A 14,154-nucleotide genomic window follows, 5' to 3' on the forward strand; every position below is an offset into this window, starting at 1 on the left:
AAGAGACTGTGTTTAATCACTGGGCCTGGCATACTTTGAGAGAGAGAGAGCGAGAGAGGAGGAAAAAGAGGGAGATCAGCAAGGGATGAGCCCTGGCTGAAGCTCGGAGCTAGAAGCTAGGTCTGCTGATAAACAGCTGTTATAGGCCAGCCTGATGACTGTTTTACTCCCAGTGATGATGAAGATGGAGTGTCTCTCTCCACTCAACCTTTAACGACCCTCAAAGTGCAGAGAGAGAGGACCAAGTGTTTTGCAGGTTTGTTCCAGTTTGCTCTTTCGACGCTCTTGGCACACGCCGCATCCGTTTGAATGTCATACAAATACATGTTTTTAATTTCCTCCATGCTATGTTGAAGCTGCTATGTTGAAGCTGAGGCTCTGAACGGCTGTTTGTGTGTCTGTATGTGTGTCTGTTATCTCCAGAACACTGTATCTTGGCATAACAACTCCGGCAGGCTCACCCATCCAGCAGCCAGCTGCTCCTCTCCATCTCCCTGCTTCTGCTTAAGATTACCTTGCCGCGTGCTGCAGACTGTTTGGTTGGGTTACTGTAGTAGTGGGAAGCAGCAGGGGATGGATAAACAAATAGGCCTCACTTGTCTTGTAACCCAGCCAGTAATGCACAACAAACAGCAGGGCCTTCAGTGGAGAACATGCAGCCTCAGCCCTTATCCTGCCCCACTGCAGCAGCAGCAACACACTGTATCGACCAGCTGCTGTCCATAAGCAGCCTGGAGGAGAGCCCTGTCTCCTCTGCTGGGGATATCCAATGTTCTACGCACTGACCTCAGTGTGTGTTGGAGGGGATCTTAAAAGCAAGGTATCTGGCTGAAGTCCCTGTAGCTAGGACTTTGCACTTCTTACAATCATTTACAGTATGCTAGTGAGCAGCCGAATTTAACCTCCAGGGACTTTTGTTTGAAGATCTCTCTGCTGTTATTGGGTGCCATTATCAACCACAATGTCAAAGACTACGGTCAGAGACTGTAATTCAGAGTGACTTTGTGCTTGCCTTGTTTCCCCCTGAAATTTGAGTGAAATGAAAGAGGACACGTTGCACAAATTAACCCTTTAATTCATACAGTAGATCCTCCTAAAACTGTGGTCTTTAAGTCAAGGCCTGGCAGCTCCATTTCCTTTCCATCCTTCTGATGTGCTGGACAATTCCTGCATCTCACCTTCACACATCGTTTAATCAACATCTGTGTGGGGGCTGGAAGTCATTTCTGAGGAAGGCTGTACAGTAATTACTGTAGTGAAGTCCTTTGGGGGAAGTGGCCATAGCTGTGTGTCCTGGAGGAAGCACCGTGGGGCTTCCAGGATATGCTGCATGTTATCCACCTCCTGTTTGTTGGCTTGATTTAATGAGGCTTCACAGGCCAGAACTGCTGACCTACTAGCATGGATCCCCTTTCTGGGGGCCTTGTACACCTCTATAACATTCCACTGGACAGTGTGCTGTGTGTCCTGTGTCCACCACTCTCCATGCTGCTTGTCCAACAGTCTACAGTTCATGATGAAAAACCCTGTCCACTCTACTCAAACAGAGAGATGATCAACATGGTCATGTTCATAGTCGACAGTACCAGAGTTGGGGAAACCACTTGGACACTGTGACCTACAGCTATTAGCGTCTGCGTCCAAGTTAATAAATGAATCTGTCATTTATCGGCTGCTGACCCTTGGCTGGTTTACACTGTATGTTGAAAACATTCCTGCAGACCTCAAGGCTCCTCAAGATTAACACAGCATTAATGAGATGTACAGGTTGTGGATAGCATCGATGTAAATGCATTAGAGGAAAATATCCTAATACAGCATACAGTATTTCCCCAGGCCATGTGAGAGAAGATCCATCTGGGTTCTCCGGCTGTGGAGCCATGGATGTTGAGTTATCACTGTATTTGCATCTGTTAGGGAGTTTTGGTTCAAACTAGGTTAACATAGCACACATGTCCTGCACTCACTAGATGGAGGACCAGGATATTAAGAAGACTGCACCAAAACAAAAAGAGGACTCCAGACTTAAACTAATATGACAGACCTAGGTCAATTGTGAGTGTGTTTTTCCATCTGGGGGGATTGATAGGGATGCAGCATGTGGTCTGAAGGGAGACACATGGGGCCTACTGAGTTAGTGGTGTGGGAGGATGCAGGATAAAGAACTGGATTTTGATCCAAATGGAGGAATGTGCAATGGTGGCTGATACTGCTGTAATGTTAGGGAGGATGCTTGGCCTCATTGGCCTGCTGCTTAGAAACACTATGGGCTGATGTCCGAATTTCTAATATATCAATATTAAAAATCAATGCGCTTCCTTTAGCATAGGTGTATGAATCGGCTAATGTTATTTATTCATTATAACTCCCCAAAAAAGGCAGCAGGAGATGAAGTGCAAGAGGGAGGACAAAGATCACGGGAAGGACCCATTTGACAAGTGTTTGAGGTGTGATCAGATTGATGGAGGAGGATGGTGCATCCCTGCCTTATCTACACAGTATCCCCTGGCAGCATATCAGAAGTCACTGCAAGAGGGTGCTTGGGCTGAGGACATGACGCTAGGGTTAGGGTTATGGTTAGGGTTAGTGCTGAGCTTGGGTAAGAACATGAAGCTATGGTTAGGGTTATGGTTGAGCCGGGGTGAGGACATTAAGCTAGGGTTAGGGTTATGGTTGAGCCGGGGTGAGGACATTAAGCTAGGGTTAGGGTTATGGTTGAGCCGGGGTGAGGACATTAAGCTAGGGTTAGGGTTATGGTTGAGCCGGGGTGAGGACATTAAGCTATGGTTAGGTTTATGGTTGAGCTGGGATGAGGACATTAAGCTAGGGTTAGGGTTATGGTTGAGCCGGGGTGAGGACATTAAGCTAGGGTTAGGGTTATGGCTAGGGTTAGTGCTGAGCTTGGGTAAGAACATGACGCAAGGGTTAGGGTTATGGTTGAGCCGGGGCGAGGACATTAAGCTAGGGTTAGGGTTATGGTTGAGCCGGGGTGAGGACATTAAGCTAGGGTTAGGGTTATGGTTGAGCCGGGGTGAGGACATTAAGCTATGGTTAGGGTTATGGTTGAGCCGGGGTGAGGACATTAAGCTAGGGTTAGGGTTATGGTTGAGCCGGGGTGAGGACATTAAGCTAGGGTTAGGGTTATGGTTGAGCCGGGGTGAGGACATTAAGCTAGGGTTAGGGTTATGGTTGAGCCGGGGTGAGGACATTAAGCTAGGGTTAGGGTTATGGTTGAGCCGGGGTGAGGACATTAAGCTAGGGTTAGGGTTATGGTTGAGCCGGGGTGAGGACATTAAGCTAGGGTTAGGGTTATGGTTGAGCCGGGGTGAGGACATTAAGCTAGGGTTAGGGGTAGGCTTGGCCCCACAGGGTCCCATTCACCCAACCTTCTCTCTCCTCACTGCTGTGGGGGTTGAGGTGTCAGGAGCCCCTAAATAACATGAGCGGAGGAAACCTGGGGTACACCCTGAGGGCTCTGGAGTGTAGAGTGGAGGCAGTAAATCACCTGCAATCTGTGAAAGTAATCACTGGCACACTACCCAAACACAACATGGTTTGGCAGCCATCTCCAACACTACAATGTGAACCACATTTGAGAATACAGTACAGTACAATACAGTTACATGAGCCAGAGACATCAGTGAACACATTCTACATTTCATACTGTACAGTGTATAATCCATCTTAATTTCTCTGCGGATTATTCAGCCTGTCATGACCTTCTGAACAGGCGAAGACACGATAAACACAAACCTACCAACATACACCCACTCTGGTATTACCCTTAAGGTGGTGTCTACACTGTAGCGGGAGGGTTTGAACTGTGAAGGACTTCTAGCAAGTTGTCTTACACAATACAAATCATAATGCAATGTTTCAAATGCTTCCAAAATACTGCAAACTAACACAATTACACTTTGTTGTTTGATTGACTCATCCCTCAGTTATTTGTGTTTGATTCAGGCTCTTTATTGTTTCAGTATAAAAACAGCTCTCATTGATTAATTGACTAGGTCCCCCTGGGGAGTGGAGTAGAATACTGGCACAAAGCAAAGCCACTCAGAGCAGAGAAACAAAGAGTGTCTTTCACAGGGCTGATGGGGTATCTGTGGCAATGCTGCATACTACTTAGTTAGACAGACCGTTCCGACTGGAACCACAAACCAACATTGTAGTAGGGACTAGAGACGTACAGTGAGCTCCAAAAGTATTGGGACAGTTTTTCTTGTAAATAAAAATATAAATGTTTCTAAACACTTCTACATTAATGTGGATACTACCATGATTACGGATAATCCTGAATGAATCGTGAATAATGATGAGACGCACAAATATCATACCCCCTCCCAAAATGATGAGAGGTTAGCATGTCTTGGGGTATGATATTTGTGTATCTTTCTCACTCATCATTATTCACAATTCATTCAGGATTTACCATTTATTTATATTGGGCACAAAATAATCTGAAACACAACCAAAACAAACAGCAAATGCATCCAACGGATGTGTAGTCTCAAGCTTGATGTAGTCATTGCGTGCTATGACTATGGAACCAAATACTAAACTTTTGAGTACTTTAATAAACATATAAGTGAATTTGTCACGATACTTTTGGTCCCCTAAAATGATTGGACTATGTACAAAAAGTGCTGTAATTTCTAAACTGTTCACTCAATATGGATGAAAATACCCTCCAAGTAAAGCTGACAGTCTGCACTTTAACCTCATAGTCATTGTGTAATTTCAAATCCAAAGTGCTGGAGTACAGAGCCACCCACCAAAAATATGTCACTGTCCCAATACTTTTGGAGCTCACTGTATATGAGGATGAGGACTGAGCGATAAATTGTTCTGTTTTATCACACTGACAGTGAAACAGCCCCCAAGTTTATGTTTTCAGTGACGCACTTCCATGCTGGGAAGTGTCCTGAAGATTCACAGCCTAGTGATCAAACATGGGTGCCTGTGGATATATAGTTCAACCAATGAGCAGGGACTCACTGGTGCCAGCTTTGGAATCCTGAAATGTCTAGTAAAAATCGTAAATCCATGCTGTTTTTGAAAACAAACTTGTCAACTAGCAGTGATTCCAAGTTGAAGAATAGAGGAACATGTGGATAGATTAATTTAAAAGTTTAGATTTGTGTGTATTGTTGTGAAATTGTTAGATATCACTTGTTAGATATTACTGCACCGTTGGGGCTAGAAACACAAGCATTTCGCTACACCCGCAATAACATCTGCTAGACATGTGTTTGTGACCAATAAAATGTGATTTGATCTGTGTCCGAGTGTGACTGACCAGAAACCTGCTTGCACAGTCACTAGAAGCCCTCTGATTGAATAGTGAGAACCGGGACTCATTCATGGAAACCACTTCTCTACAGATTTACATAATCAAATCAAACATGGGATCCTGTGGATGTTAGAATCAGTTAAATGCAACTAAATGTAACTAAATGTAAACGAAAATGTAATCTACGTCATCCCCAAAAGCAATTATTTATAACGAGAGGGTCATAAACAATGACTAGTAATGCTGCATACTCTAAGAAAAGTTAACATCCCACCTTTCTGGTAAAAATAGTTATAATTGCTGAGGTGTAGTCACTTCTCAGGACACAAGCTCAAGTACACAGTACAAATGATAAAAATATGAAATATATGATATTTTGTATTTCCTACTCAACAAAACTGTATGAATAAGGCTTGAAATGATTTATATGCTTTCTAAACATAGTATAATCAAATTATAAAATGTCAAACTATAAGATTTCACCTTCCTTATAACTGTAAAATACATGTTTATATGTTTAGTGTTAGAGAAAATGTCCAGATTTTCTAAAGGTCTCTCTTGATCAAAACGTCTGTCCACATCGCTGTGAACATCTCACAGAGCCCTGGCTTGGCTTCCTGAACTCGTTAGGAACTCGCCTTTCATTAATATTGCCCGTCTACAACGAACAGAAAGTGTTTTTTGTTTAAAATGTATGAATTATTGTAGATGACTGGCTATAAATCGATCTCTGAATGTACTACAGAGACGAAACCGCTCTCTCTTGCTGCGCTACAGTGTAGATTCCAACTGCGTTGTTAGTGGCTGTGACGTAGGGTTCAGCCAGGAGTTGATGGACAATCGGAAGAGCGAATTAAATGGTAGGAGGAACATCCCAGTGCTCTCAAATTGTGTCAGATTTCACATCCTGCTTCACACAGGCAATAGAGACATACATACTGTGTCCGTGAAAATCAGAGCTACTGCTCAATGCAAGCCATTTCGATCTATGGTGTCCACCGATCGATATCTAAGCGAAAATGACGGTCAGAACCGGTACCAGAACCATGCAGGTCCCCAAAACAGGGGACTTTACATCTAAGAGGTTTAAGCATCAACCAATGGCAGGGGGATGCTGTGTTGCCAGTTTTGGAATCCGGAGTAAAACCCCTAAATCAGTGTTGTTTTTGGAAACACCCACCAACCAGCCGTGTTTTCATGTGGATGAATATATGTAATTGTGAATAGATTGATTTACAAGTTATCTGTATTGGTGTGTCCTGAGGGACTAAAAACTTGTTGTCCCATCAGATTGACTCAGAAGAAATGAGACATCGCCTGTTTACTAGAAGCTCTCTGATTGGACAGTGAGCACCAGGGCTCATCCATGGAAAACATCTACAGGTTTACATAATCAGTTGACTGTCATCCACACTGGGTCGTCTGATGAGTTGATGGTGTGTTTGGAGGAGGTATGTTACTTCTCCTTAATTGTTGCCATATGTGTCTTTGGCTCCAGGAATATTTGGGACATAGCCATAGCCCAAGATGAGACCTGAGAGATGGGCTGTGACCACAGCAGCACTCCCTAACATGGCTCTCCTCCTCCTCAAATGACTCTGTCTCCTAGCCATCACTGGCATATTTGGCTAATGAAGACTCTATGCTTCAGGGTTGTATAACCATCCTCTCAGCTCAGTCTAAACAGTGTAGAGACTCACAGGGAGCATCTTTATCAAAGCAAATCAAAGCGCACACTCATACACACCCGTCATCACTGTGTTATTTTCTAACATCATACACAGGAGCTGATTCAGGGTTAAGGCCCTGGGTAAATTGGTCTCCTGATTGATTGTATATATTGACTGCTTATTGCTCTCCTCTATGAATCTGGCCTGTGCTGTAGCAGTATAATTTGTTGTTACTGGGATGCTCTGAGAGAAGCAGAAGGAATAGTGGACAGTTACGCCGGGGTAAACAAGGCTTTGAGGCAGTGTTATGATGTGTTTAAACAACTCTGTGCTTTAGTGGAGCTGAGCTGGGACAGCGCCAGAGGCTGAGAATGTGACCAGCTGTTTGGGTGAGGAGGATGTAGCCTGTGAGAGGTGCTGAGAGGTGGGACAGTCCTGACCCCAGCCTGGCCTACCAGATGGTCTCTCATCACTTGAGTCTTGTTTCCTGACAAGACTATAAACTCAATGATTAAAACAAAGCATAAACAGTTTCCTGTTCCTGTAGATACATGCTCTCTGCTTATGACAATAGGTCTTAATGGAGTAGAGTGGAGTAATCAAATCAAATCAAATTTTATTTGTCACATACACATGGTTAGCAGATGTTAATGCGAGTGTAGCGAAATGCTTGTGCTTCTAGTTCCGACAATGCAGTAATAACCAACAAGTAATCTAACCTAACAATTCCACAACTACTAACTTATACACACAAGTGTAAAGGGATAAAGAATATGTACATAAAGATATATGAATGAGTGATGGTACAGAACGGCATAGGCAAGATGCAGTAGATGGTATAGGGTACAGTCTATATATATGAGATGAGTAATGTAGGATATGTAAACATAAAGTGGCATAGTTTAAAGTGGCTAGTGATACATGTATTACATAAAGATGGCAAGATGCAGTAGATGATATAGAGTACAGTATATACATATACATATGAGATGAGTAATGTAGGGTATGTAAACATTATATTAAGTGGCATTGTTTAAAGTGGCTAGTGATACATTTTTACATAATTTCCATCAATTCCCATTATTAAAGTGGCTGGAGTTGAGTCAGTATGTTGGCAGCGGCCACTACATGTTAGTGGTGGCTGTTTAACAGTCTGATGGCCTTGAGATAGAAGCTGTTTTTCAGTCTCTCGGTCCCAGCTTTGATGCACCTGTACTGACCTCGCCTTCTGGATGATAGCGGGGTGAACAGGCAGTGGCTCGGGTGGTTGTTGTCCTTGATGATCTTTATGGCCTTCCTGTGACATCGGGTGGTGTAGGTGCCCTGGAGGGCAGGTAGTTTGCCCCCGGTGATGCGTTGTGCAGACCTCACTACCCTCTGGAGAGCCTTACGGTTGTGGGCGGAGCAGTTGCCGTACCAGGCGGTGATACAGCCCGACAGGATGCTCTCGATTGTGCATCTGTAGAAGTTTGTGAGTGCTTTTGGTGACAAGCCGAATTTCTTCAGCCTCCTGAGGTTAAAGATGCGCTGCTGCGCCTTCTTCACAACGCTGTCTGTGTGGGTGGACCAATTCAGTTTATCCGTGATGTGTACACCGAGGAACTTAAAACTTTCCACCTTCTCCACTACTGTCCCGTCGATGTGGATAGGGGGGTGCTCCCTCTGCTGTTTCCTGAAGTCCACAATCATCTCCTTTGTTTTGTTGACGTTGAGTGTGAGGTTATTTTCCTGACACCACACTCCGAGGGCCCTCACCTCCTCCCTGTAGGCCGTCTCGTTGTTGTTGGTAATCAAGCCTACCACTGTAGTGTCGTCCGCAAACTTGATGATTGAGTTGGAGGCGTGCATGGCCACGCAGTCGTGGGTGAACAGGGAGTACAGGAGAGGGCTCAGAACGCACCCTTGTGGGGCCCCGGTGTTGAGGATCAGCGGGGTGGAGATGTTGTTACCTACCCTCACACCTGGGGGCGGCCCGTCAGGAAGTCCAGGACCCAGTTGCACAGGGCGGGGTCGAGACCCAGGGTCTCGAGCTTGATGACGAGTTTGGAGGGTACTATGGTGTTAAATGCTGAGCTGTAGTTGATGAACAGCATTCTCACATAGGTATTCCTCTTGTCCAGATGGGTTGTCCAGATGGGTGTGCAGTGTGGTTGCGATTGCGCCGTCTGTGGACCTATTGGGTCGGTAAGCAAATTGGAGTGGGTCTAGGGTGTCAGGTAGGGTGGAGGTGATATGGTCCTTGACTAGTCTCTCAAAGCACTTCATGATGACGGAAGTGAGTGCTACGGGGCGGTAGTCGTTTAGCTCAGTTACCTTAGCTTTCTTGGGAACAGGAACAATGGTGGCCCTCTTTAAGCATGTGGGAACAGCAGACTGGGATAAGGATTGATTGAATATGTCCTTAAATACACCAGCCAGCTGGTCTGCGCATGCTCTGAGGCCTGGGCCTGCAGCCTTGCGAGTGTTAACACGTTTAAATGTTTTACTCACCTCGGCTGCAGTGAAGGAGAGCCCGCAGGTTTTGGTAGCGGGCCGTGGCACTGTATTGTCCTCAAAGCGAGCAAAAAAGTTATTTAGTCTGTCTGGGAGCAAGACATCCTGGTCCGCGACGGGGCTGGTTTTCTTTTTGTAATCCGTGATTGACTGTAGACCCTGCCACATACCTCTTGTGTCTGAGCTGTTGAATTTCGACTCTACTTTGTCTCTATACTGGGACTTAGCTTGTTTGATTGCCTTGCGGAGGGAATAGCTACACTGTTTATATTCGGTCATGTTTCCGGTCACCTTGCCCTGGTTAAAAGCAGTGGTTCGCGCTTTCAGTTTAACGCGAATGCTGCCATCAATCCACGGTTTCTGGTTTGGGAATGTTTTAATCGTTGCTGTGGGTACGACATCGTCAATGCACTTTCTAATGAACTCGCTCACCGAATCATCATATTCGTCAATGTTGTTGTTGGACGCAATGCGGAACATATCCCAATCCACGTGATCGAAGCAGTCTTGAAGAGTGGAATCAGATTGGTCGGACCAGCGTTGAACAGACCTGAGCGTGGGAGCTTGCTGTTTTAGTTTCTGTTTGTAGGCTGGAAGCAACAAAATGGAGTCGTGGTCAGCTTTTCCGAAAGGAGGGCGGGGGAGGACCTTATATGCGTCGCAGAAGTTAGTATAACAATGATCCAAGGTTTTACCAGCCCTGGTAGCACAATCGATATGCTGATAGAATTTAGGGAGTTTTGTTTTCAGATTAGCCTTTTTAAAATCCCCAGCTACGATGAATGCAGCCTCAGGGTGTGTGGTTTCCAGTTTACAAAGAGTCAGATAAAGTTCGTTCAGGGCCATCGATGTGTCTGCTTGGGGGGGAATATATACGGCTGTGATTATAATCGAAGAGAATTCCCTTGGTAGATAATGCGGTCGACATTTGATTGTGAGGAATTCTAAATCTGGTGAACAGAATGACTTGAGTTCTTGTATGTTGTTATGATCACACCACGTCTCGTTGATCATAAGGCATACACCCCCGCCCCTCTTCTTACCAGAAAGATGTTTGTTTCTGTTGGCGCGATGCGTGAAGAAACCAGCTGGCTGCACCGACTCCGTTAGCATCTCTCGAGTGAGCCATGTTTCCGTGAAGCAAAGAACGCTACAATCCCTGATGTCTCTCTGGAATGCTACCCGTGCTCGGCTTTCATCAACCTTGTTGTCAAGAGACTGGACATTGGCGAGTAGTATGCTAGGGAGTGGAGCGCGATGTGCCCGTCTCCGAAGCCTGACCAGGAGACCGCCTCGTTTGCCCCTTTTACTGGGACGTTGTTTAGGGTCACCGGCTGGGATCAGATCCGTTGTCCTGGGTGGAAGGCAAAACACAGGATCCGCTTCGGGAGAGTCATATTCCTGGTCGTAATGATGGTGAGTTGACGTTGCTCTTATATTCAGTAGTTCCTCCCGACTGTATGTAACGAAACCTAAGATTACCTGGGGTACCAATGTACGGAATAACACATAAAACAACAAAATACTGCATAGTTTCCTAGGAACGCGAAGCGAGGCGGCCATCTCGGTCGGCGCCGGAAGTTACCGTTCCGGCGTACAATGACTACTACTGCTTGGACTGTAACTGTAATGACTGTACAGTAGTCATCCCTGCCAATAACACAAATTCGCAGGAGAGGCGACAGACGGGTGGTGTCGCGCACACCTGGAGCCCCTGGCACTACCGCCTGGCCTCGGGGCAGGCCTCTGAATCAGTTCCATGTGACGTTGTTCCGCTGTTTAGATAACGGGGATGTCAAAGCAGAGGAGTGGAATTGTGGGTCGAGGTGCAGGGTTGACTGATGACTCTGCTCAGTGGTTTGGTGTGTAGGGGCTTGGTTAGCGGTGCAGACCCCTCGGGGGGCGGGGGATCGTTACTGTACCAGCTGAGATCTGGTTCCAGTTATCTCCATGTGGGACTGGCTCTGGACTGGGAAACAATACTCTCCATAGACAGGTACCAGGCGTTAGAAAGTACTGTACCCTTGGCCCTCACAAAATCAATGATAAAATAAACATTTACATTTTAACCTGACTTTTTAGTCTCCAGCCTTGGTTTTTAAATGCATTAGTGTTTCGAGGGACATTTCCATAAAGTGTGACTGCGCTCATGTGTTGTCAGCGGTTTAATATAGATGTGTTTTTCCTATTTTCCTAATGTAAGTCTACTATCTCTAGCATGCTAGCTGAGCTGGGCCCCTCGGTGCTGAGGACCTCGTGTCATGCAGAGTACAATATGAACTGGATCATGGAAGGATTGGTAATAAATCCCCCCTCTGGCACCCTCCCTCTGTCTCTGTGTCTGTCAGATTCCTCTCAGGAGCTCAAAAAAAGTGGTTCAAATGGGGAGAGACATCTCCACAAGGTAAAACTCTCTGGGAAAAACAATCGCAATGCCCCTTACCCCTCTCACATTCAGAGAAAAAACACCCCTTACTCTGAAACCACTATCCTCCCCTTATATCACCACCATGAATTGTGAGAGTACTCAATAAAAGTCATTGCATAAATGTGTTGTTTCCATTACGTTAACGGATAGGCTTTGAGTGATAAAGTTTACATGGCTTCTTATGTAACAGGTTGTGTTAAGATGTTGATGCACCCCTTATGATGGGCTAACCCTCTGGAATGGCAGTGGGGACCATTATGTTCCTTTTTTTCAAACCTGATCGTAAAATGCAACCCAATGTTTTCCACTCCAGATATGGGTTGTATTTAAACACTACCGGTGGGGCAAGTAATATGTTTAGATCTACGTTAGACCTCAAACACACAGGGTATATGTTTCACTGTCCTCATGGCAGATTAAATGTCAGTTGAAGGGGGCTGTGGATCCGTCTTCCGAGAAGTTGAAGTCTCATCAGGCTCCCAGCTTTGATGTTCTGTTTTGGAGATCTCGCTCTTCTCTAAAGGTTGCTCCCATGCCAGTCAACCATTCCTGGGTTTCTTTTATTTGCCATACAAGGCAACATTTGAATTGTCTCGTGTAATTCACCCTTACATAGGAACACCAATTCAGAATAATGTATGAGGTACAGCACATGCAGTACAGACCAAGTCCCTCATGTATGCACAGTATATTGTTGATTACTACATTTTCTCATTGAAGTAGACTTAAACATGTCTGAAGTGCCAGTATTGGCCCCCATAGACAAGTACAGCCTTTTGCTTATCTGAGTCTGTGCATGACAATACTGCTTTAAGGTCCAATGCATCCATTTTTATCGCAATATCAAATAATTTCTGGGTAAAAATGAAGTATCTTACTGTGATTGTTTTCAATTGAAATGATCAAAAAGAAACACAAATGGTTTCTTAGCAAAGAGCAACGGAAAATGTGCTGTTATTGGCAGAAAGGTTTGGAACTCTCTTTCTTATTGGTCTCTTATCTAATTTACCGACTGGTGATGTCACCAGGCAGGCCAAAACTTCCTCCCACTAAAACAAGCAAAAATTTCAGGCGACCTTTTCAAACAGTTCTTACACTAAAAGGGCATTATCATAATTTTCACAATTTCGCAGTATGATTCCAACCTCATAGTGTGAACATATACATAAAACACAGGAAATCACATTTTTGACTGCACTGGGCCTTTAATTCTCTATCTACACCTGCAGTATGAATCATGTCTGTGTGATTTGAGGGTTTAAGTTCTGGCCAAACTAGCCTTAACTCATAACTTTAACTAATAGTCAGGATATTACCACTTTAATGTGTTGTCATCTAAGTGTTTATTGGACTAGAGCTTTTATAAATCATGTCATATGTTTTTTGAAGTTTTTTTTTTACCATGTGAACCAATGTTTATATATTTCGTCAGTCAGTTGAGACACTAACAGGCTGGTGTTGTATGTAATACTTACCTAACGGTACCATGACAGATTTAGTTCCTTAGCCTTGTTGTCTCATTAACGTAGGCCCTCATGGGAATGCCCCCTTATCAGCTTGGCTTAAGAAGGCTGATGGTAATCAGCATCAGAATGGGAGCAGTGAGGCCCCATATCCCATATTACTCACTGAGGCCTGTGACGCTGATGCCTGCGGAGTGTTGGCACTAGCTGCCCATGCCAACACAAAATGTCAGTCAGTCTGGGTCCCGCTGTCCCGTGGTATTTTAGTTAGCTTTGTGATGGATGTGTTATATCAAGCTCTGAAAATCCTTACTCGGACCTTGTAGCAGGGTCCCTGCCTGCTATCCAGGGGTGGGGCTCTGGGAAAGGTTGGGTTCCCAGGCAGAGAGGGACAGACTGGGTGTGAGACGTGTTTTCCAGGCCCGCTGGAGGCCTCGTCCCGGGAGCCTGTTGCAGCGGGACGATGGGAATGTGGGAGAGAGAGCGAGAGACCACCCTCTCTCCTGACTCTGGGCTAGCGGAGTGTTCCCATTCCTCTCTGTCTCTCTCCCTGGGACACTTACCATGCTATATGTCCCAAAGCCTTTACAAGCAAACTGCAGCTCAGATGATGTCCTTGTGGTTCACAGGAGAATAGCACTGTCTGAAATGTCATGTTCTCATTGAGGTCTTACACTCTGACACATCTTCCCATCAGGGTGAATGTACGTCATTTATACAGTTGCCTGTGCAATTATGTCTGATTATTGTATATGGACAATTTTGAGTTTTCATCACAAAGAAAATGTTTTCCCAACTGATTTT

This window comes from Salvelinus fontinalis, chromosome 4, assembly GCF_029448725.1.
Source record: "Salvelinus fontinalis isolate EN_2023a chromosome 4, ASM2944872v1, whole genome shotgun sequence".
Classification (NCBI taxonomy): Eukaryota; Metazoa; Chordata; class Actinopteri; order Salmoniformes; family Salmonidae; genus Salvelinus; species Salvelinus fontinalis.